The sequence below is a fragment of the Pagrus pagrus genome, assembly GCF_965226575.1.
Source record: "Pagrus pagrus genome assembly, chromosome: 6".
Classification (NCBI taxonomy): domain Eukaryota; kingdom Metazoa; phylum Chordata; class Actinopteri; order Spariformes; family Sparidae; genus Pagrus; species Pagrus pagrus.
In genome coordinates, this window is record NC_140190.1 from 11,368,661 (window position 1) to 11,386,114 (window position 17,454).

The following is a 17,454-nucleotide window of genomic DNA, read 5'->3' on the forward strand; positions in this document are numbered from 1 at the left end:
ATCAAATGGCACCCTCCATGTGTTAAAATCATTTTAAAGAAATGTAAAACAAAACAAAGATCGACTGTTTGTTTAATTTTCTATTGTTAAAGCCATTTCCCACAACCTCCAGACAACCGCGGGTTAAATGTCGCTGCTTGACAGATGCTGCAAGTCCACAGGCGAGTCGAGGGGCTACGGCAAGTTCAGGCATGTCCGTAATAGCAGCTGTACAGAGAAGATCAAGGGTGTGTCAGACGGCAGAGATCACAGCTAAAGGTTGGGAAAAAAATACAATTATGCTGATGACATTATTATAAAAATGGACGAAACTTGTGAGCAAAGTATGCAATGAATTGATGCTGGTGAAACAGTTGCCCGGATGTGACGTCAGGATATAGACAGAGCCCACTTCGGGGAGTGATGTGATCAAAAACCAACATCCAGATGTGGTAAGACACATGAGCTGTCGTGGTGTCACACAGATTGTTACCTCACTCCTATAAGTAAACACAGTAACTCACCCGGGCTGGCCCATTCACAACTAAACTGTTACTCACACCGTCTGGAACCACAAACAGTGATGGTGATGGTGTTCCCTGTTTTTGTGTCATTGCTTCACATCCCCACCCACACGTTGCACATTTAACATCCACCTCACACACATGAATGAACACACATTTGCCTCTGCAGTCCCCTCCGCCTCCCCCCTCCTCCCGCTCTGCCTCCAACATAAGGCTACTGTATTCAAGGATGTTTCTGAAAGGGAAAACCCCACTCCCTCCCTCCCTCCTTGCGTCCCTCCTCGTCGCTCCCCTTCCCCACCACCACCACCTGCTCCTCTGTTCCCCCTCCACCCACGCATTCCCCTCCTCCCTCTCGCCTCTCTCTCTCTCTCTCACCAGATTTCCTTTTAACTGAGCAGCTCCAGGCGGCGTTCGAATGTGCGAGAGATGCCGATGACTCACCCGGGTTCCTCTTTGCTCACGATTAGGCGGCTTCTCACTTATTATATGAGGCTAAACAAATGTGATGCCAAAAGCTGATAAGTGTGAAATAATGTTGACTGAGCAGACCTTAGCTGTGTGTTAGACGGCTATAAAGCTATAAAGGGGTTCTACTACTAGAGTGTTTGATTTGTGAATTGCCGAGAGAAATAAAAATGATTGCATCTTGCGTGTTCGTCTACTAATGATGCACAGAACAGAAGCAAAAGGCAGCTGAAAGATAATAATGATACCGGTGTCTTCTATTAGACATGTAGAGTCTGCGCCTGCAGATATAAACAGGGACGGAGGGAGACGGTGAGATGATTTTTCACTCTTTTACAAACAAATCGAGGACTATTACAGAGAAAATAAGGCAAAGAAAGTAAAAGAATGACATAGTGATAGAAGGAAAAACATGAAGATGAGAGGCGAAAGGCACAGATCGAACCGGCAGGGATGAACAGGACAGCACCACTCGGGAAAAAAAAAACATAAAGAGGAGAAAGTAAAGAGAAAGAGAGCAGGAGAAAACCCTAGAAAAGTGATTATGCAGCATCTCCTTCCCACGCAGCCGGCCCACGCTCCCTCTCTCCACCTCCTCCTCATCCTCCTCATCCTCGTTCAGGATTCTGCTCCATCCATTCCTCCTTCCCTCTCCCCGTTCTCAGCTGCGTCATCCGGCTCTTCATTGTGCGCGCGCCCCCACCCTCCTCCCACCTCTCTGGGGACGAAGCAACAACTCTCCACCGCTTACTGCATGCAGAGCGAAAGCTTTTGGGCTATTTGTTACACTTCGCGATGGGTTGAAGGACAAAAAAACACACCCACACGCATATGCAGACATGAATCCACACACTGGAGAGTTATCATTTATTTATCAAGCAGCCTGTGAAAACCCCTTTAACTGAAGTCGTGCGTTTCATTAAAGCTCGGTGAAAGATACTCGCTGGCTTTTAGAAAGAGTCAAGGATTTATTTTCCATCTCTGCGTTTCATATATTAAACTACTACTAATGATGTATTATTAAACTGTCGATGACAATATTTATGAGGTTAATGTGCGTAAAGAAGCGTGAATGTGTGGCTGGTGGTTTCCTCACCGGTACTGTGAAGGAGACCGAAGGTGGAGTCTTCTTTGTCCGATAGACACAGATAGAGAGATCTCGCTCTTGTTCACCTGTCGCACACAGACTCCCAAGTGTCCGCCTTGCAGTCAGACAACCCCAGTGACATGCCAGTCCTCCTTAAGTCAACCTGCATGGGGGGAGACGTGGGTCAGCACTGAGGTGAATTAAGGACGGAGGTGACTCACTACATCTTGAGACATACAGTACAAAAAAACAACAACACTGATGTCGACACTACCACAGGGACTTGATTGATATTCGGCCAGGCCACACAGGGCCTGAGGAACAGAGTGGGAGAAGTAAAGTTGTTGAAGAAACTGACCAATAAGAGACGAGCAGAAGGAGAGACAACTTAATTTAGAAAGCCAAATCAAATTCTGCCTGCTGTCAGGTAACACGGGCCTCCTAGAAAAGAGAAAAACAAGGGGGGAATTACACCTGAATCTGAAGCTCCTCAGAGCTTTATATCATCTCATCTGTCACTCGACTGTTTTGGCTTCCTCTCGCTACTCTCCTGGCATCGTTTGTCGCCTCAGCAGTCGGTTTTTTTTCACCAAAGAAGGCCTAAAATCCCACTTTGTGCAACCTGACCAGCACAGCAGACAGAGGCGGGTAGCTAAAGAGCCAGATATTACCCTCAGGAGCTGGTAGAGACCAAAAACAGAGCTAAAAGAGAGGGGGATATTTGAGATCATGGACATTCATTTAGTTATCATTCTACAAAACAGGGCTGCACAACAAAATGCACAAAACATCCTCATACAACAGCTGAAAAGGTTTGATTTTGCAACTGTCTCTCCTGCCAAGTATTTAAAAAAACAGTTTCTAGAGGCGTCGTTTCACCTTAGATCAAAGAAGTGACATACATGGATGGAAAGTATAGATGAAGTACAGTATTTGGATTAACGTCAGATCGAAACTGTGCCACGTTATCAAAATAAGCATTATTGCTCATTTCGTGAGAGAGAGCTTTGTTTCAAATAGCCAAAACGGAAATGCTAACTTAGATAAAAACAGCCTCAGGTTTCAATCCATCATCTGATGCCGCTTTCACATGAAATGGAAAATTGCCACAAGGTACTATCAGAAGCACCTCATCACTTTTTTTTTAGCTCAACAAAGATATGGAGAGTGAACAAGTTGTCATAAAAGCAGGCCTGATAAACACCAGCTGCAAAGCAGCGGAGCAGACGGCATCCGTGGACAACCTCAATCTATAAAAGCTCTTTTTCACGCCAACATAGCATCTCTTCCTTGGAGCTGTGTGACAATTAAGTGACAATGAGGTGTTGGATGATTCATTTCTAAAGCAGGGGCGTATTGCTAATGTTGGGGAACGCATCTGTAAACTTGCAATGTCTTCTCGTAACAAAACAGGAAGTAACTTCCCATGACTGCAATCAGATTTAGAAAAGAAAAAAGAAAGAGACTGTTTTCTGCGAATTCTGCTCATTTAATCAGAGCTAACAAGTGTTCTTGGAAGAGAGCAAGTGTGTTAGGTTCCCCCTTTTACTCTTTTAGCCTCCCTCACCTCCTCATCTCTTGTCGACACCACCCGCCTCCTTCACAGTGTGCTTCTCAGCTGTGGGTTTACTGATTAGCCTGATCCATAAATAAGTAATCAGAGCGAGTGCGGCGACATTCATTCTGCTCACCCTTATTATTAGCCTGCATGCTCTATCACAAACACACACACACACACACACACACACCACACACACAATTGTATTTTGAGATAATTGGGGATAACTGAGAGACAGATCTGTGTGTGTGTGTGTGTGTGCGTGTGTGTGTGTGTGTGGAGGGCAGAGAGACAGTGAGATGGAGAGAGAGAGAGAGAGATAAAAAAGGGAAGAGAGGGAAACATACAGTCAGTGCGAGTGTGACTAAACTGACTGCAGCAGAATGACTCACCCTGTTGCTATGGCAACCTAAAGACACGCTCTCCTCTGATGTGTGATTTCAACATGCCGGTGGCTGCTGCCGGCTAACGGGGGAGAAAATGTACCAGCTTTTTTCAGGAAAAATCACCGAGGGGGGGAAAGGGGTGGAAGCGTGGAGGGCAGCGTGCGGACACACACACGGATGGCGGGCGTAAAAGCCTCAATATCCAAAAAGCAAAAAGGTGTTAAAAACAAAACACTAAATGCTCAGCTACAACCACACCTCTCTCTCTCTCTCTCTCTCTCTCTCTCTGTGTGTGTGTGTGTGTCTCTCAGCACTGCAGTATGAAAGCCAGCAGCTGTTTCTTCTCCACTGTAGTGGACTGATGTGCGTGGGTGTGAAGCTCGGATGCCCTTGGTAAGCAAAAGCCATGTGGGATAAAGTCTGGCCTCCCACCACAAAACTAAAACCCCTTTAGAATTCATTATGAGCCAAAAGTTTTGATTGTTCCGGTTATTTGTGTGTGCATCCTGTAATATGTAACAACTAGAAGACATTCCTATGATCCATTTTCACCCAAATTTAATGTAGTAATTATAGAAACACAGATGATTTATTACCGGACTGCCAGTAAACACAACTGAGGATGTTTTGTTTGTGCTGACAGAAACTCACACTCTTAGTAAAAGGGTATTATAGGGATGATGATCATATTGAACAGAAGACTAACTTCTGTCATCACAGACAGCCGAATTGTTGAGTTAAGGGATTGTACATAAATTCAGTCTTATATCAGGGTTGACACACCTTCTTAAACATCCATCCATGCAAGGACTTTTCAGGGACTTTCCAGGCTGAATTCTCTCAAGTTCGAGGACCCAATATGGCAACACACATTTTTTAAATTAGAGAAAAAAAGCAGCCTTTACAGAAGCTCAGAAACAGCAGTTTCAGTCTCTTGCACAAAATTAATACATTCAAATGCTTCCAATAACCCATGTGTCCATTCGTGTTTTCTAAAACTTTAAAGGCCCTCTTTGTTTTCGCAAATTTGCAAACCTTCAAGGATTTCAACGACCAACGTTAGAAATCTGTTTGTAAAGTTGCACGACGTAATTAAAGTTTTATTAAGTGCAGCCAAAGTCCTTTTAGGCAAAGTCTTGGCAACAGGCTAACTATCCCTATCTAAACGAATGGGGAGAGAGCCATAACTTCACTTTCAATGGTCGCAGGGCCGTCAAGACTGCGCGTGAAGAGTCACTGATTGAATCTGATTTAGAAAAAAAGGGTTAAAAATTACAGTAAATTTGCTGGGGTTGCAGTTTTGTTTTCCCAAGAGCACTTGGACGATTGTAAATTCATCGTCTGATACTTGAATGACATCACTTTTCTCAGTAATCTTCCTCTTTCATGCCTATTTAAAGTGTTTGCTCACGTCAGCGCAACAACATGATTCGCTCATAATGTTTCCTGTTCGGCTTTTGAGGGGAACGGGTGGGATAAGTGTAAGTAAGTACAATTGCCATCTGGCGTTTTAAAATGCTTTACGCGGGTGTCTCCTTTATAATGTCTTATGTGCAACATCCTCCCCTTAATATCTCAACTAATATAGTACTGGGCTGGTACAACTTGCTCCACCATTAATAACTAAAAAAGGGGGACTATATGAAGAATTTATAATGGTCTTATCTAATGTGACCCTACATATTTCTATGAGCTAATCATTTTCACAATGGCGACTACAGCAAAAAATTAACTATCTTCAAAAGCACGGCACACATAACAAAAGGCTGAACCTGAATTATGAGATATATAGGTCAACTTTATCTGAAACATTTAACTTGTTATGATTCAGAGAAAGATGAATAGGGAAATGTGACAGGACAAATACAATCCCCGAAATAGAGACGGGGTCGTCATCCTCTGCAAGGCAAAGCACACCTTTATAAGAGCCATTGTGCACATAAGAACCATCACCTACAACTATCTGACTCCTTTTCTTTCATTAATCCTGCAAGTGAAGGATGAAATTTAAATGAGGTGTGTTAAAATAAAAAATAGAGACCTTTCTCTGCTCTCATAAAATATCACACTGTCCTTCCGTCAGCAAAAAGAGAAAAAAAAACTTTCCATTTCCTGACCTCCCCTCCCTCATAATAACTTGTGTACAGTCCCTAGATTGTGTTAAAATAATGTGTCCTCACTTCAAATTGGAAGAGGAAGTAATCTAATTTCCCACCACACATACACAAGACTCCGGTCAGACATACTTAACCTACAGTTAATTGGCAATAGAAGATGAATCAGACCATTCCCCTCCCCATGTCCTCCTGTTCTGGAGGTGGGAGAAACACAAAACACAGAAGTAAGGGGAGAGAAGAACGATGGTCTTCATGTTTAATTTAATTGGGTCCTGTGTGGACAGTTCCAGGCAGCTCATGAAGCACCACTATGGAAAAATAAATGCTCCAATTCAGCGACTAACACAATAAAACAAGAAAGGCTGATAAATAAATAGACATAATTTCCCCTGTGACCCCAAAGACACGTCCGACTTTACAGAAAAGCAGTGCAGTCAGAGGAACGTGTGTTAACTGGGAATAAAAAGATAATTGTCTTTAACTTCCGACTGCCTGCCGCAGCGACACGCTGACCGAGCGTGTGATTGAGGAGGCTTGATTATAAACGGCTCCGAAGAGGCTGTTACACTCTAGCCTTTGTCACCTTGTTTGACTCACCGAGAAGTCACAGCAAGAAGAGTGGGAAGATGAAAAAAAGTTGTTTCATAAGAATGACAAAGCCGTTACAGAAGAGAGGGACGTACTGAAGATCGACTGAATCTAAACCTGAACACACAAACGTTGCATTTTTATGTTGAATCTTACACAAAAATAACTTTTTTCATCAATATAAATGTTTTTTTTTTCACCATAGATTATATAAAATCTGTATCTTAGGCCCAACCGCATTGATGTAAGATCATGCATTTTGGTTATGCAATATGTGCGTATATCTGGATGTCTACTTGCGAATGTGTGTGTGTGGTGTGTTGGCTTGTTTAGAGGGCTGACACCGGCACCATGCTGCAATTAGCCAAACAAGAGACGATGACATATTGAGCGCTGCTAGCACCTTCTGTTAGTCTGCCTACAAATCCCTGTTCGGGCCATAGCTGCTGACACAACTACAGTATCATCCCGAACAGCTTCACACGCTATTATTGTTGAGGCAGGTCAGACTGGAAGAACACAAAGCTCAATATTTAACAGAGTGCTTGAAATGTGAGTTTTCTCAAACTAGTTGAAATGCTATGTAATGCATGCCGGGGAAGATGGCGACTTCTTTTATTGGTCGGTAATTTTCGAATAATTTCCGCGTAAATTTCCAGGAAATAAGTATGCAATTTGTTCCTAATTATATAGAAAGTAGAGGAGGAATAATTAAGGAATATTTCTAATTAGTTGATTCGAATTCATTGTTATCCTGCACAGTGTCTTTTAGTCAGGTCGGGTGAACATGCAAGAACATGAAGAATACAAATCGACATATATGGGGAATAAGTTTCCAGTAACATGGATAATTGATTAATTAATATTAACCTGTGTATTATCCTCTGGACGCCAAAGTAAGGCACCTGAAACTCATAAACTGCAGGAAGTAGCCTGGACCATCCCGGTGAACACAGGCGATCATCTCACATCCTGTTCACCACTCAAGGTCCTCATGGTCCAGGCTACTTCCTGCAGCTTATGCGTTTATCTCCCGTTGATGAGTTATATCTGGTTTGTCCTATTTACTGGAGACAGCATAAGAATCTTATATTGTTATGATCATTCCAGGTATTAGTCTAACTCTCAGGTAGGAAAATGGAGTTATTGCTCCTGAAAAAGGTCTTTTTTTTCTTTGGCGAGTGAGCATTGGTATAAGCAGGATAATTCCCTCGAGGTGTCCATAATCAGGAATTATTGGCCTTCGCTTTTACTACAACACTTTGTCACTGGCGCAGCACAGTATTGTTGTCCACAAACCAAATTTCTGAATCATTTGTGCCTTTGTAAGTGCAATTAAGTACTCATACTGACAAATCAAACACTTAAAAACTGTGTGATTCAAGAGATCACACTCCAGCTCCCACCAAAATGTGCAAAGCTGACATGACTTGCAACAAAAACCGATCCCTCACTGGCTTCCCACCGGCAAACACCACTCTCTCAAGCGGCATGTGATTTCATGGTGTAAACACCCTTTAGTTTGACATTGGCAAACAAGCATAATAATAAACAATAATGTTCCAGCACTACTTTATTTCTGTTTTAGTCTTGAAATAATGAATGTAATAACTGCTTTTGCTCATAATATACAAGTGGTGTTTACTTTCAGTCACAAACTGAAATCTGTTTTGTCAATGTGAAATCTCTAAGCACCTCCTTTGCCGGCATGCTCTTATTACTCCCCGGGGCTCTGCCTTATATAGCACAAGTTTAGCTGGGGGTAAAAAAAAATGACATCATTCTCCCCAGAGAAGGGCCTCCTCGTCCTCCTCCTCTTTGTCACAACGCAGCAATCGTCCGGAGGAAAGCACAGAACAAGAAGAATAACATCTGAGTCCGATAACTGACTTATTATAAAGTTTTGATATGTTTTACGCTTTGATTTCCTCGCCTTTGTTAGTAGCGGCTGAGCAGCGGGGACGGAGTCAACCCTCTGACTGCTTGTTAGCAGATACGAAACCAGCCCCCAGATCAACAAAGGACATACTGACAAAGGTGGGACAAAGACGCGTACGAGTGTGTGCGGTGTGAAGGCTAACGGGGGTCGTGACTGGTGTCAGCTCATTATGGAGTGTGTGTCTTTCACACATTTCAGTCAGTCCACTCGTGACACACACACACACACACACACGCACACACACAAAGTAATGGAGCTCCTCTCGTCTTAATTGGGACCTGGTGGAAACCCATTGATGATTCGCCCTCCTGACTAGCATTAAAATTAAGTTTGTCATTCATGATTATCATAATACATATTAAATTCAGCACAATGGTGGAAGTGTACCTTTACAGACCTCCATCCCCTGCGTAAAAAAAAAATATTTTTAAACGATGGAGTGGACACCTTAATATGAGCTGATGAACAGTTGATCATAGCGTGTCGCCCACAAGAAAATCCTCCTCAGCTACCTGTGACAAACCCCACTATCTAATAAAAATAATAAAAAACAACAACAACTTGGTTTTCAACGTGACTTCTGGCAATAGAAAAAAGGCCAAGGACTCACAGGAGGGAGCGAGGAGAGTTTATAATAGATGGTTTCGCAATGGTTGTATTCATTGTCACTACCATACTCCATGTGTCCTCCGTAGGTGGCTCTCTCCTGTTCAGATTACGTATTGTCTAGGAGAAAAAAAATGGCCCACATGTCCTTCCCATTGCCAGAAATGTTGAATAAAGCAGCCCACTGCATGTGCACACAGCTTCCTCTCTGTGAGAGCAGTGAGTAATGTTTGGAGATGGAGGGATGAAGACCTTTTGTTTTGTAACAGCTCACAGAGCATGAGTGATGCCAGCTGAACCACAGGGGCATGAGGTAGGTAGCTGTGAGTGACTGTGTGTGTGTGTGTGTGTGTGGTAAGCGTTTTTATAACCCGATTGCATGAAGTATGTGTGTGTGTGTGGGCACAAGTGTGGAAGGTGTGAGTGTAGTGAAGAGTGTGTGATGCGTGGGAGGTTACATGTACTGTAGGTAGAGACGTACACGCAGAGAACTATTGCTTTCTTTGTGCTGTTGTCACATGTGCGGTCCATGTTTATTTGATTTGTGACCGCCTCGCTTTTCTTTCCTTCCTCTAATCGCCAATATCCATTATTTCCAGAAATGAGTTTTTCTTCCTTTTTTTCCTGCGACCGAGAGCTCTCCTACCCACTCCCGCTCTCTGACGTTAAACAGCTCATCTTACTCCGCCACCTCCACCACTGCAGTTACATAAAAAAGCATTAAAAGGGGCAATTACCTGTGACTTTCAACAAGTTCGACAACGAACAGGAAATGTTTTTAGCAGAGTGATTTTTTTTGGGGCTTTGAGGTTTAGAGAGTCTTTATTTTTAAAATATTGTGAAACAACCGCATCAGAAAGTGTGCCGTCTAACAAAGCCTCTCCACATTCTCTGCTCCTTTTCACATCTCTAAATTGCATATTGCCAACAATTAGAGTTGTGGAGTTGTCGTGTGAATGTCGGTCTATTTTTGGACTCCATTTCCCAGAACACAAAGGAAGTGACAAATGGATTTCATGATTATGTACTTCAACAATATTGATTGTGGAGAAGAAAGGGAGCTTCAGAGTATGTCAGGAGACATAACCTGTTCATCTTAAATTTACTAATTAAACTATTACATGTACTCATGACTAAAATGTTGTGTTTAATGGGGCTGCATGCTGCAATTTCTTTTTCCCCAGGAGCTTCCATTTGTATTGTCAGCACCATGTCTCTTTCTGATTGAGCACAGACATTTTACATCTATTTATTTTTTCTAATCTAACAAATACTACTTGCAGCACGAGTTTTAAAAGCACAGTTTTTAAAGAATTACTGAATGGGAGATTTTATAGCTCGACAGCTGGGCGAGCAACTCTCTGGGGCTGCACTCGGGCACAGGAGAGCTTTGAACTAAATACTAACAGCAGCATGCTAACATGCTCACAGTGACAATGTTGAGATGCTGATGGTTAGCAGCTACAGTATTTGGTTCGGAAGGTATCACGGGGGCTAAGAATAAGGTGGATAGGAATATTACAGGACTACCAGAGGCAGCAGTGCGTCTCTATGATCGTCTCGCTCTTCAGCCACTACACATTGCTACTTGGCACTTTGATCATGAAAGTGATATTGCTCTATAGAGTAAACAGTCAGGCTATAGTGAAGAATTGAGTATATATAGTATATAGGTTAGAGAATATTATAGATTTAAGACTAAACTGGGAGAAAAAGGTGCAATTACAAATCTGTCTGCTAATTCAGCACCACGGACAGCACCAGGGATTAATCAATACACCGCACAGTTAGGCCACTGATATTTCAGAGTCATGGTCGGACCGTAGATTCAGAGAAAGGAGTCTCAATGAGTCAGGCAGACTAGACCAACATATTCAACTAACCAACTCCTCTGTCCCTGTATTCACTCATCTACTAGGGGATGTTAGCAGTTAAAATGCGCCATGTGAAACATATAAACATCCATGGTTACAAACCGGAAAGGGCGTGACTTCGGCTTTCTATGACCGAAACCTTGTAGAACTGGTCCAACTTGGTCCAACTCGCTCATAAAACCGATTAACTCTCCTTTTCACATAACTCCAGTTGTCAAAATGGTCAGACTTGTTGTGATTTTCACCTTTATTAATACTTTCTCTGTGCCGAGGTGACATCCATGTTGGCGTTTGTGACATATATTGAGCAAAATGGAAATGTACTATCTTCACAAGAAACTGTGACTTTCCTGACTTGCAAAATTATCTTTTAAACTGACAAACATCATACGTGTGATTCATTCATGACTTCGCCTCTCCATTCCTCTCCATTCCTGTGCAGGCCTGATGCCAAGAATGTTGTCGAGCATCAATTAAAATTCATTCATTCTTTCTTATAGCAACTGCAACATGGTGAGGCTTGCATGAGCAGCCCATTAAACGTGTTTCACTTTGAGAGGTGAGGTGCATTAATACTGCAGCGACTCCAGCATGGTGCCTCGACTGATCGTAAGTCGCTCCAAATGTTCATATTTACACTGAGAGGGGTAATTAATTCAAAAGACCCATCTGCCCTTTCGCATGTTTAAATATTTATCCAGCAGCCTGGCACTGTAAGGAAGTAGTTACCATATATGGCAGAGAGATTGATTTAACTCTCTGGAATAATACATTGCTGTTAATGACCAGAGACAGGGTTTGGCAAACGAGGCCCATTAATCAGCTTGTCACACATTAATGTGCCACCAAAAAAAAAAAAGGAAACAGCAGCAAATATCAAAAGCTGAAATGTAATATCATGTTGGCGGTGACAGTAACCAATAGTCGTGTCAGTGTGCGCTTACTTGACACTGTTTTCATCTCCGACTGATTCATCGTTTTACCCCCGGACGCAGTGAATCAAAGTCACATGGTCCACAGAGCTGTCACATGGCGCTCAATTCTGAGAGACGCTATCAAAACTTTCCCTCCTCTGTTTTGTTATATTTATCTGTTTCTGACAGCTTTCAACATTACCGCGGCAACAAATACACTTCAGTCATTTGTTGCCATGGTAACTGCTGCCGGCATGAGCATCAGCTCTTGTGCAGTCAAGAGTCTTTAAAGGGCTAGCTCGCAGAGAGAGAGAGAGCGAGAGACGGGCTGGGACTTCAGTGCATAGACACTGAAGCTCTGAGTCACCTGTTGTTTATTTGGACAGGTGATGAAACTTTTAATAAAATGATGCATGCGTAAACTACACTGAAATCTGTTTATCCCCGTTAATTAGCGAGCAGCTCTTCATCAGCGTTTTACAAGCATGCAAAATCCCAATTAAGGTAGATCACCTAATAGACGAGTGTCATGTTTCTTATGTTTGAGCCATGGGATGCTGCGCGGTCTCCCTGCATGAGGTTTTGACGAGGACAGGTCTGACAGCCGTTCACTCCGCGCTGCCAGCGAACCCATCACAACATAACAGGCAAGGCAAACAACACACAAGATAATGATGAAAGGCTGGAAACAAATACGCTGCACTTCAACACAATGCAGGCTACCAAAAAAAAAAGGAACCAAAACAAAAAACCAGGAGGCTTAATGCAAATGACAGGACAAGAGCTTGTTTTCAGACAGAAACTAGCACTGATGTTGCTGCGTTTCATCTAAAATGTAATCTGCACTTCATTTTTCTGGAGCACTTCCTCTCAGGCCTGTACGAATCCGAGTTAAATTGCTGCTTCAGAGGCAAAACAGGAGAATGATTACTTGCTTACGCTGTTTGATGCGTATCAGCAGGGTCACATTCAAGCATCCGGAAACAATGGAAAAGGGACACTGCTCTGGTGTTATTTAAGGACAAACAACACACACGTTCTGTGCTCTTCTCAGGATTTGGTCAAATAACCGTAATAACGCAACATTTTCAATCAGGCCCAGTGGATTTCAATAGTATTCAACAGCTGCATTTGTAGAGGATGACGTTCATCTGTTGTATTTGTTATTTGTAAACGATCCGGCCATTATGTCTCCTATCATTTCTGCTGTGTACTCCTTGAAAATGTATGGCACAAAAATGTGGTGGCATGTAACCCTCTGGTGGTAACATCATGCAACAGAAGTGCGAATGACGTCGTCACAAGAGACAGACTGGCAGACACCTGCTTTACACCTGTGACTCATATCCGGAGAGCACCTACAGCTGACATCGCCAGACTACATTCACAGCTGGAATTAAAATACACCCGCGATACGTCCTGAAAATGGATTTCTCTTTCTCACGTACATCCCAAGAGTGTGACATCCTACACAGAGGCTATTTATGTTGCATTGTTTCTGACCAGCTCCTGAGATGATTGATCACCCAGTGTTGATTTAGAAAAAAGAGGATTTAAGGACAGTCAAACTCTATCTTACAGCAGGTCTGAGCTACAGTCCTCAGGGATGCTGTACTTTCCTTTCACAATAGTCTCAAAGAGATGCTTGTATTTGACATACTATATGATTTACCTGTAAAAGGAGAAATATTATTTTAATTTTCAGGCTTGTAATTTTGTTTTGGGTCACTATTAGCTTAGGTTTACATGCTTTAATGTTCTGTGTTCTCCCTGTCTGAGTTTAAGCTCCTGTCTCTTTAAGGCCCCCCCTCCAGAATACACAGTCTGCTCTGATTGGTCAGCTCACACACGTCTGAGCCAGCACCGCTCACCGTGTCTCCAGTCGGTTCTGTTGTGTTTTCAGCTTCGACTCTACCGTGAATATAGGCATAAATTATCAAATGTTAAACATGGTGAAAAAACTGTGGTACTTTCAGGAGCAGTGTTTTCTGTGGGAGAGATGAGCTCCCGTTGGTGTGGACTTTGGGCTTTTATAACTTTCATCACCTTTTACATGCACAAGAACCGATATAAAACCCTGAAGGAAAGGAAAAACTGAAAAAGCATAATAGGTCTCCATTAAAAATAAATGTGAAACATAAGATAGCAGAATCTCTACATTTCATTAAAAACTTACTTTTTACTCTTACTTTTGCAAATAAAAAATCACATTAACTCCTCTGATGAAGCTCAAAAAGTCTACAGACTGTCGTAGTGGTGATTCACACAAAAAGTTTGTGTTGTTGTTGAGCAGTATCTTATGAAATGTCTTTCAGAGAGTCTGCCTGTCATCACTGTTCCTCTTTTCCAACCCACTTTTCTGAGCTCGGTCAAATATCATTATGACTTTTGAGACGTTTTCCCTCGCCACACTACGTCATTTCGCAGCGTCTGCCACTGCCGCCCCGGCATTTCAGGGAGCGACTACAGTAAGCAAAGGCTGGCTGCCTACAGTAAGTGAGTCATATCAAGTTGAATACCAATTAGCTGTGCGGAGCGTGGCAGCTTTAAATGAGAAATGACGAACACTGTTCGTACAAGTGAGTTCCCATGGCAGCATAAGTTTCAGTGTGAAGTGTAAAGACTGCAGGTGGTTGCAGCCAAATCAGTTGTAATCAGGCAGGGTATGTTCGCCAGTACGGTGGTGGGGCTGTCATCACGACACAGCTGGAGTCCACCATTGTTAGTACGAAACTAACTTTACAAAGAATGAGCCGAAATGAAAATGCTTCATGTTCCTTTGGAGTCTTTTATTTGATTAATTGAAGGTGAATTAAGATTAATCCGATGAATGTTAAACATCACATCAGACAAAACTCGTTTTTGCTCATTTTTAAAGACACAGTATGTAATTACTGCCACTCAATCAATACAATAAAAAATAAAAGACGTAGTTTGATGACGACGTGAAGCAGCATTGGATTATGGGAGTTGTTGCCTTCATTGTCAAACAACCAACACTGCGATGAAAATCTATCTGACTCGACGTGGCAAAAATGTTCACAGATGAGTTAATGAATTAAAGTTTAATGGACCCAGAACCCACTGCGCTGCCCATATATTGCTAACCAAACCGTTGTGGATTTCTCTTGGTTTCAACATTTTTGGAAACATTTGGGAAAATGTAAGTACGCAACTCAAGGGCTTAATACACAATAAAGAGAGAAAAAGTCTGTCACTTTATCTGGAGCCGCACCCAAAGTGAATGTGGTCTATTCTGGGCTGAGCCCCATCCTCCGTCCAAGTTTCGTGGAAATCCATTCAGCAATTTGTTTTTTTTTTTGTCATCCTGCTGACAAACTAAATTAATAAACGGAGCAAAGGTTTCGTTGTTTATTGGAAATTATTATATATCTAATTACATTTTACCTGGAATCATTCATTTAGACGAGACTCTTGCACTGACAAATTGGATTTAAAAGAGCAGGATACCATGAAGGAGTAAGCTCCAAATATCTTCAAAAAAAAAACAACAAACAACTTTGCCCTCAGCGTGCAAGAACTAAAATCAATTCAGCAACTTGCAGAAATAACTACAAACAAAAAGAGACCTTGCATGGCACTTTGAACTGAGCACTTGTGTTGTTTGCTTGTACAATGGAAACGCAGTGGCAATTACTGATACCCAGGAAACGTTTTTCTCACTTTTTCCAGCATCCTCTGCACTCAATCGTCCATCACCACATAACACACTTAAGGAAATTGCCAGTTAACATATTGCAATGAGCACACTAGAACCATTGACTGAGGCAATCTCGGTTGCAGTCGTCAGCCATAAAACGGCAAATTGGATACTTTCATCAACTAAAATGACATGATTGTGTTTGTTGTCCAAAATGTTAGATAAATGGATATTAATACACTAACTAAATAGTGACATCTGCATTACTACGCAATTACAAGAGGCTGACTTGGGGTACATTTTAAACCTGCAAATCTCAGATCTGAGGTCATGAAAGTCTGTTATGCAAGTTGTATAAAAAAACACTTGAGATCATTTACAAGCCGTCGAGGATGCAGGAGCATGAGGCGTGTATTGAGAAGATGAACACCGGGGGTTATTCTAGCCCACCGAGGGAGAGCAGAGATCCGGAGCAGCGCACGGACAGAGCTAAACGACATCCACTCTGCCACCAAGGGAGACCCTTAGTCACGACCGCGCCGGTGCCCTGATGAGAGGGGGACGGAGAGTGGAAAAGGTGACGTGGGGCCAGAGAGGGGGGGAAGGCCGGGGGAGGAGGGAGGGAGAGCTGTTTGTATGAGCAGCGCGTGTGCTGACATTAACCTTCCCCATTAATGAACCGCTGGAGGGACTTCACATGGGCGACTCTAAACACAGGAAGGAAGTAGGGAAGAAGAGGGTGAGGAGGAGGAGGAGGAGGAGGAAAGTTGTGTGCAGAGGGACAGAGGGGGTGATTCTATCCGGCCTTGTCACTTTTCCTGCCCTCATTGCCGGTTCAATCAGTAACACACATTAGGAGTAAATTGAGTGGATAGATGATGCACCTGCTTTCAGCCAGTCTGGGGCAGACAGAGCAATTACCACTGCTGAGCCCTGTTTAGCCGTGTGACGTGCACACCGACACTATGACTTAAGATAGGGCAGTGGGTGGACTGTAATGGGTTGGGAGTATTTCTGTCTCCTCAACCGATTTGACAGCCGTAATGGCAATAAATAAGTGTTTTCTGTCGAGCTCTGCACAAAGACTTAGACTTCATATCCTCTATTTGGACTAGAGTGCAAGTTATTGCACCTTTGAAATGAAGGGGGTGGTTTACGTAAAAGCTGCAGAATAGTGTCACTAGACGGGAATGCCTAGGCGTCACACAGGAAATCGAGAAAAAAAACAAAGATGCGAGCTGACGACAGGAGAAGGTTATGCCCAATTAGTCACCGTGAAGTGAACTAAGTTGTTGGTGTGACTCAACCAAAGGGAGAAAACTTGACTCATCCTCTCGGTGCAACGGTCATGTTGTAAGTGCTGAGGCTACTCACTGAAATGTCAGCTGTCACTCTTCAGGGATGGCACTGCAACAGGCATCACTTAAGTATCTTGAAGATGGCTAATAGACCTAAGACACAACAAGTAGAAATTAAGACTGCTCAGATGTCTTAAATAAATGCCTTAATGACATTTCATATAAAGTGAGGACATGTGGTGTAAAGGAGGCTGCAGAGGTGAGCACACACTGACTGTAGAGTGGATAACAGATTGAGAGACAGGCGAGGGGCGCCCCCGTGTGGTCAGCTTGCGTGATTGCAACTGCAACTATACAGCATGGACTCCCAGCAGATGCATAATGCAGCATCATCGTTAGGTATTATGCAACATATGGTTAGGTGTGTGTGAGTAGGAGTGACAGCTTATGATGTA

The 17,454-nt window shown here is 42.8% G+C and overlaps 1 long non-coding RNA gene across 1 annotated transcript; it reads right to left on the bottom strand.

The window, feature by feature from the left end:
• Positions 1-100: 100 nt before the first annotated feature.
• LOC311258616 lies at positions 101-12,213 on the bottom strand. Its single transcript, XR_014622759.1, has 3 exons — positions 12,071-12,213; positions 2,068-2,221; positions 101-207 (listed from the first exon to the last, which is right to left on the bottom strand). It is a non-coding gene; the product is annotated as an uncharacterized lncRNA (long non-coding RNA).
• Positions 12,214-17,454: the final 5,241 nt, after the last annotated feature.